Below are 7,764 nucleotides of genomic sequence, written 5' to 3'. Positions count from 1 at the left end.
GTTGTTAACTGAACACCACTCAGTCAGTCTGTTGACCTCATCTCTGTAGTCCGACTCATCCCCCCTTGAGATGAGTCCAACCACTGTGGTGTCATCCGCGAACTTTATGATGGTGTTTGAGAGATGGGTAGGGGAGCAGTCGGATGTGTAGAGCGTAAACAGGAGGGGACTCAAAACACATCCTTGTGGAGACCCGGTGCTGAGTGTGATGGTGCTGGACCGGTGGGGGCCGAGTCTGACAGACTGTGGTCTATTTGTCAGGAAGTCCTTGATCCAGAGGCAGATGGGGGTGGAGAGTCCCAGGTGAGACAGTTTCTGGACCAGGATCTCCGGGATGATATGATTGAATGCTGAGCTGAAGTCCAGAAAGAGCATTCTCACATAGCTTCCTCGGTGCTCCAGGTGACTCAGCGCAGTGTGGAGCGCTATGGTGATAGCGTCCTCGGTGGAACGATTTGTCCTGTAGGCAAATTGGTGGGGGTCCAGAGTGGGAGGCAGACCGGCCCTGATGTGCTGACAGACCAGTCTCTCAAAGCACTTCATCACTACAGGCGTAAGTGCAACAGGCCTGTAGTCATTTGGGCTGGCCACAGCTGTCTTCTTGGCGATGGGGATGATGGTGGAGGTTTTGAGGCAGGGCGGGACGGTGTTTGATGACAAGGAAAGGTTGAAGATTTTAGTGAAGACTCCGGTCAGTTCGTCAGCACATGCTCTGAGAACCTTTCCATGTATTCCATCAGGACCTGCCGCCTTCCTGGGATTCACTGACCTTAGAACACACCTCACTTGGTGCTCCCTAAGTGTTAGTGTGCCAGTGCTGGGGGCGGGTGGAAGTGGTGTGGCAGCTGAGGGCTTGGTCGTCTCAAAGCGGGCGAAGAAACGGTTTAGATCCTCAGCCAGTGAGGCATCAGTCCTAGATGTTGCCTGGTTATTGCTTCTGTAGTTGGTAATGTGATTGATCCCCTGCCACATTTTTCTGGGGTCGTTGTCAGCAAAGTGATCTTCAATCCTCCTCCTATAGGCAGCCTTAGCTTTCCTGATGCCTCTACTCAGGTCTGCCCTGGCCGCCCTATACGCAGCCCTGTCCCCTGACTTGAAGGCAGTGTTGCGGCTTTTTAGGAGGGATTGCACTTCGCTATTCATCCAGGGTTTTTGATTTGGAAACACCCTGATCCTTTTGTTGACGGTGACATTGTCAACACAGTTCCTGATGTACGAGAGTACAGTGTCCGTGTACTCCTGGAGGTTGTGGCTGGAGAATAAATCCCATACAGTTGTTGAGAAGCAGTCCTGCAGTTGAGAAAGGGCTCCTTCAGGCCAGGTTTTTATTGTCTTTGTCTGGGGCTTTGTTTTTCTCAGCAGGGGGGTGTAGGTGGGGGTGAGGGACATGCAGAGGTGGTCAGATCCAGCCAGGTGGGGGAGGGGTGTCGCTCTGAAAGCATGCCTGATGTTTGAATAGACATGGTCCAAAGTGTGTTCTCCTCTCGTAGCAAAGTCCACAAACTGGACAAATTTAGGAAGCACAGTCTTTAGGCACGCTTTGTTAAAGTCGCCGGCGACAATAAAAACCCCATCGGGGTGGGCAAGCTATTGTTTGTTTATGGTGTTGAGCAAGAGGCTGAGAGCCGTGCTAACGTTAGCATCCGGCGGTATATAAACAGCTATCACAATAACTACTGTAAACTCCCTCGGGATGTAAAAAGGTCTGCACGAGACTGCCAGAACCTCCAAATCAGGAGAACAGTGTGTGTGAATGATCCTGCTGTTACAACACCACTCGTTATGCACGTAGACACATAGCCCCCCTCCTCTGCTTTTACCTGAGTTGCTGTTTCTGTCATGCCGGTGTAGCGTGCGGCCTGCTAACTCGACTGCAGCGTCGGGAATCAGCGGGTGAAGCCACGTCTCCGTAATAAGAATAATGCTGCAGTTACGTGCAAAGCTTGTGTTGGCTATCTGTAGCTCCAATTCGTCTGGCACTGCGGGATTTGATTCCCTGCCGTTGTAGTGTGTTACTGATGGTGACCTTTGTTACTTTGGTCCCAGCTCTCTGCAGGTCATTCACCAGGTCCCCCCGTGTGGTTCTGGGATCTTTGCTCACCTTCTCATGATCATTTTGACCCCATGGGATGAGATCTTGCGTGGAGCCCCAGATCGAGGGAGATTATCAGTGGTCTTGTATGTCTTCCATTTTCTGATGATTGCTCCCACAGTTGAGTTTTTCACACCAAGCTGCTTGCCTATTGTAGATTCACTCTTCCCAGTCTGGTGCAGGTCTACAATACTTTTCCTGGTGTCCTTCGAAAGCTCTTTGGTCTTGGCCATGACGGAGTTTGGAGTCTGACTGTTTGAGGCTGTGGACAGGTGTCTTTTATACAGATGATGAGTTCAAACAGGTGCCATTCATACAGGTAACGAGTGGAGGACAGAAAAGCTTCTTACAGAAGACGTTACAGGTCTGTGAGAGCCAGAGATTTTCCTTGTTTGAGGTGACCAAATACTTATTTTCCACCCTAATTTACGAATAAATTCTTTACAAATCCTACCATGTGAATTCATGGATTTTTTTTTCACATTCTGTCTCTCACAGTTGAAGTGTACCTCTGGTGCAAATTACTGACCTCTGTCATCATTTTAAGTGGGGGAACTTGCACAATCGGTGGCTGACTAAATACTTTTTTGCCCCACTGTATGTATGTATGTATGTATGTATATATATGTATGTATATATATATGTATATGTATATATATATATATATATGTATATGTATATATGTATATGTGTATATGTATATGTGTATATGTATATATGTGTGTATATATATATATATGTGTGTGTGTATATATATATATATGTGTGTGTGTATATATATATATATATGTGTGTGTATATATATATATATATATATATATATATATATATATATATATATATATATTAGGGGTGCAACGATATTCGTATCGATATTGAACCGTTCGATACAGTGCTTTCGGTTCGGTACGCATATGTATCGAACAATACAACATTTGTAATTTATTTTATCAATTTTCCTTCTGACGATGCTGTCTGTGTTGAGCGCTCAGTGAATCTGTGTTCGACTACTCCGCCTAGGCTGCACTGTCCAGCGCAGATCCACTGAGCGCTCAACACAGACAGCATAGTCAGAAGGAAGAGCGCAGGGCAAGCTAGCGAGACAGAAGTTAAGCTCTGCTTGCAACAAGCAAATTGAACCTCATTCAGATCTGGCGTTTGGAATTATTTTGGTTTTCATGTGACGTATGACCCTGAAGGTAAGCGAGTCATGGACTAAAGTAAAACAGTATGTTGGATGTGCCATGCAATGCTCAATTACATTGGTGTGAACTAGTGTGTTAGCGCAGTTAGCTCGTTAACGTGTTGGCTGTCTAGCCCCATGCACGGAGCGATAGGCGGTAGCTCGTTAACGGAGATTTGCCGTGTTGTGGCGTTAAGGTCATTTCAACGAGATTAACCTGAAAGCACTAGTGGGAACACAACGAATATGACTGCACATTTACGCCGACATCATCCTAGTGCAAAGACAAAAACAACAAGCATGCTACTAACTTTAGCCGAGTCATTTAGACAGCTGTTAGCACATGATTCTCCTTATGCTGCTGAGAATATAGCCCAGAAGAAGCGGATAGTATAGCTTTTATTTTGGAAAGAGACATTTCTCTGTAATAAACTCTCTTTTCCAAAGATGAGTGATTCCTCAATCAGATACAGGGCTTGCAATATCGCTAGCCCGACGTCCCGGAGCTAGCGATTTTTTCAGTCGGGCTACCAAAATCTATCTCTTCCCTGCCCGTCAGGCTATTGTAGGAAGGAAAAATATATGTCAATGCTTTTGCATTCTTTCAGAAATGTAGCTGGGTAATTATGTCATTGGCATCGGTGAGCCACTGTCAATATGTGACATATTGAAATCGCGTTTGAATTTGCGCTTGTTTTTTTGCTTTCACTTTGCAAGCGTGTGTGCAAGAACTGTGTATAGAGAGCGACAGCACTGATCTGTGAGTGATGATAATTTGTGCACCAATTCCTCTGACATCGTCTTATTAATCGTTAGCTTACTATGAAAACATGACAAGTGAAATCTCCCGCAGCTTAAACATGTGAGAGGTTGATCGCGCAGAGAATCGCTGAGCTTATGTGAGTGCGTGTGTAAAAGCATTTCAGTTCTGCTGAGCCAAATAAGACAGGTCAGGGTGAAGAAGTGACAGCCAAAGAAAAGCTTACCACAAAACGGAGAAGTTATGACAAATCAGACTATAAGGCAAAAAGAAAGTGCAGCTTTATGGTTTCATGGACAAAAGAATTTCTGTGGCTGCAATATGACGAGCTAAATAACCAGGGCTGCACATAAGTGGTCCGCAGGTGCGCATTCGCTGTCAAAATAAAAAACACGCACAAGGGTTAGGGTTAAATTTAAAAACTGTACTTTTGAGTTAAAATATATATTTATAATTTTAATAAATGACAAATTAAAAATGCATGAACATTTTTTTGTATCGAAAAAATATCGAACCGTGACACCAAAGTATCGAACCGAACCGAACCGTGAATTTTGTGTATCGTTGCACCCCTAATATATATATACACACACACACACACACACACACATATATATATATATATATATATATATATATATATATATATATGTATATATATATATATATATATATATATATGTGTATATATATATATGTGTATATATATGTATATAAAACTTCAATACAACTATAGAAATACATCACAGCATCTTCTTACTCAGCTTAATAATTGTTCTTGGCACAAATGATCCCTTCCTACACCTTTTTGCTAGCTAGAGGCATGCAATCATGTTGTCCTAAGGGCATTAATTAACGGACAGCAACAACAGACCGGGCTTTTCCTTAAGACAGCCTGATGATACAGCTTCATCATTTTTTTTCCCTCCAGTTCTTACAACCCTGTTCAGTTTGCCCCTGATTACCACATTGAGATATTGGATATAAGGACACTTTCAATCAAGCTAACAAACTCTTTCCAAAAACATTGTGGCTAACGCCAAAGCCTCTTAACACCCTGATCTCTGATTAGCTTTCTTGTAAATGGAATCAATATATGTTTCCAGATTTAAAGCGAATAACAACTTGCACAGACTGACCAGGAAGTGAAACATCTTTTACGGGGCCTGGGTCATTCAAGACATGCTGTTTTGACAACATTAATCAACAAATGAGCCTTACACAATTCTTCCAGCCTGCGTACCTCAGCAACCTAGCCTAGTAAAAACAATAAAACCTACAAGTGCAGACATAGGTCACATTTTTTTGGTACGCTCTCATTTTTTCCACATTCCTTCAAAGGCATGTTTGAGTTGGTTTCGGGATTAAAGGACTCATTTTGGGTAAGTTCAGTACCTGTCGGTGATGGTTAAACGTAGAGGTGAGGTATACTCTCCACACAGAGTGGAGCAGAGCACAGTCACCACATGGGAAACATTCAAAAACTCAAATGCTATATGTATGACAAATATGACAAATGCTCATCTAAACAAGTCATCTCATCCACTTCAAACCTGCCAAATTTGAAGTGGATCAGATCAAGTGTAGTCGAAGCAGGCAAAGAACCAACAAAAAGGCAGATTTTTAAAAATATGTATTAAAAAGCTGAGCAGAAATTTGTAGTAAAAATCTGTCTGTCTGTTCTTTGTTTCAGAATAAGGACGTCCTTCTGCCATCCCATTCTGCCTTATCACGCATTTCATAACGCCCACGCAGGATCTGTTTTTTTAAATTCTAGCACAACCTGTCTCCCTCTCCCAGAGGGGAAATCCCAACAAACGATGGCTGTTACAGGGGAGTGGTTTGCTCCAACAACAAATTAAAGTCATCCAGAGCTTGAGCTTTCAGTTATATGCAGGTGTTCAGTAACAAAACACAGGTCTTCATCCTGCAGATGCGCAGAACTTGACAGGTAAGCCTCTGGAACCTAAGAGGAAGTTTTCTGTTTAATGTAGTAACAGGACATATTTAATAATAATCTGCTTTAATTGAAGAGTACTTAGTTTAAATTTGCACTGCGTTTGGGACTGAGTGGTGTTAAAAGGCAGCATTGTTCATAAGTTTGCTTATGTATTCAAACTGTAAAGTTCATTTGCATATAAACTGATCGCCGCTAATCTTTTATGTTTCTAAATAGGCTTAAATCCAACTGCTTTTAGAGCCTTTTTTCTTACTTTAATACTTTAATGTACTTTATTTGCATATAAATTTGTTTTCAGTGTTTTAATTTCGACTTTCACCTTGAGCTGCAAACATAAACTAGTAGAATTTAGGTGGCTTTAGTTGGAATAAATGTTTTGCAGTTATGCATAAAGTAAAACCTTTATTTTGAAATGCTTAACAGACACACCTCAGTAACCCTGTGTAGGAGGAAACCAGTTGCGGGGCATTTTGTGCTGCAGTTGTTCCTTGTTTCTGATCCTGCGTTAACAAGCAGAAAGGTGAGCCACCTGTACATGTTTCACTATCACACACCTGCTGTTTGTTTTTCATAAAATTTATAGTAATAGGCAGTTTACCCTCCAGGTTGTGTGTGTGGAGGGAGCAGCAGAGAAAACTGACAGAGAACGCTAGCTGAGAATCAGTGAATGACTCCGTAAACATGCTGGATTCTAGAGGGATTGAAATCTCAGGAGGCCAGACCCTGCTGGCCTCTCCTTTCGGCTCGAGTTTCAGAGGTGAGTTTGTGTAATTTCAGTAAACTGATAACACATTCACTGCTCTAAAAAGTCTGAAACTCTAACCTCACACATTGTTTTGCCTCCAAACACCTTATTCCACCTGTTTTATTTTTCGAGATTCATAGAACGAGGAAGTCAGACAGACTTGGGAATGTTAAATTAGTCGCACTGTTGACTTTGTGTGCCAGGCCTAAAGCACACCACATGACTAAATGCTTACCTAATCAACCGAGAGCTTTTATTGATAAATGAACTTTACCCCCTTACTGCATGCACTGTTTCCTATTTTTCACTGAAGAATAAATACCTGATGCTTTATGCGGTGGCACATATTTACAGTGCGTGAAAGACACAGTGTGTCTTTCATGTCCAGGCTAGTAAAACTTCTAATTTCACTACAGGGTGCTCATTCATCGATGTGAAGCCGCCACCGGTGAGAACTGTGAAGCAAATGCTAATGATGAAACGTAAAAATCTACAGGTATGGCCCTGAGTGCAAGTAGACCAGTAAAGTACAGAAAATAGAACATATAGAAGGCTTCATCTGAACTCTTTATAAAGGTGCACATGAGCGTGTAGTCTTGAGTTATGGCAGTGCTTTGAGTTCCTCCAGTATGAGGAAGAATTGGCAAAATTCAGAGCCAAGTACAAGTTGTTGAGAAAAGTCTGCATGTAAAGGCAGCCCAAATGAGTGTGTTTATTATGAATAATAACAACCCATAATAAGCCAGTTATTAATATTCCTAGTAAAAGTTGACATTGATCCTCTTGTATTAACAGAACTGCTCACAGGACAACTACAATTTGGAGCATAAACGCATGTCTCCAAAATACGAAACTTCTCCCACTGGTGTGAATCATCATCAGTTAAGCCCTCCAGTGCCTGTCAGTCAAAATACCACCACCCTGTTTCCAACTGCTGCTCCTGAAAATGCTCCAATGAAACAAGAGTTTCTCGTAAATCAACAAATGCAGCACAGCTTCGAGTATCCACCCCTGCACGAACAAA

At 42.4% G+C, this 7,764-nt stretch overlaps 1 protein-coding gene across 1 annotated transcript in view; it reads left to right on the top strand.

Moving 5' to 3' along the window:
* The window catches only part of LOC309700908 (glycerol kinase-like), a 33,405-nt gene extending 26,785 nt beyond the window's left edge, over nucleotides 1-6,620 (top strand). Inside the window, exons 20-22 of the transcript XR_014274805.1 lie at nucleotides 5,729-5,986; nucleotides 6,419-6,515; nucleotides 6,601-6,620. The gene's annotated coding sequence lies outside the window, so the exon portion shown is untranslated. The remainder of the gene's footprint in view (nucleotides 1-5,728; nucleotides 5,987-6,418; nucleotides 6,516-6,600) is intronic.
* Nucleotides 6,621-7,764: the final 1,144 nt, after the last annotated feature.

Source organism: Aulonocara stuartgranti (genome assembly GCF_965226115.1).
Source record: "Aulonocara stuartgranti genome assembly, chromosome: 23".
In the NCBI taxonomy this organism is placed as follows: Eukaryota; Metazoa; Chordata; class Actinopteri; order Cichliformes; family Cichlidae; genus Aulonocara; species Aulonocara stuartgranti.
This window is presented reverse-complemented; position numbering and strand designations above follow the sequence as displayed.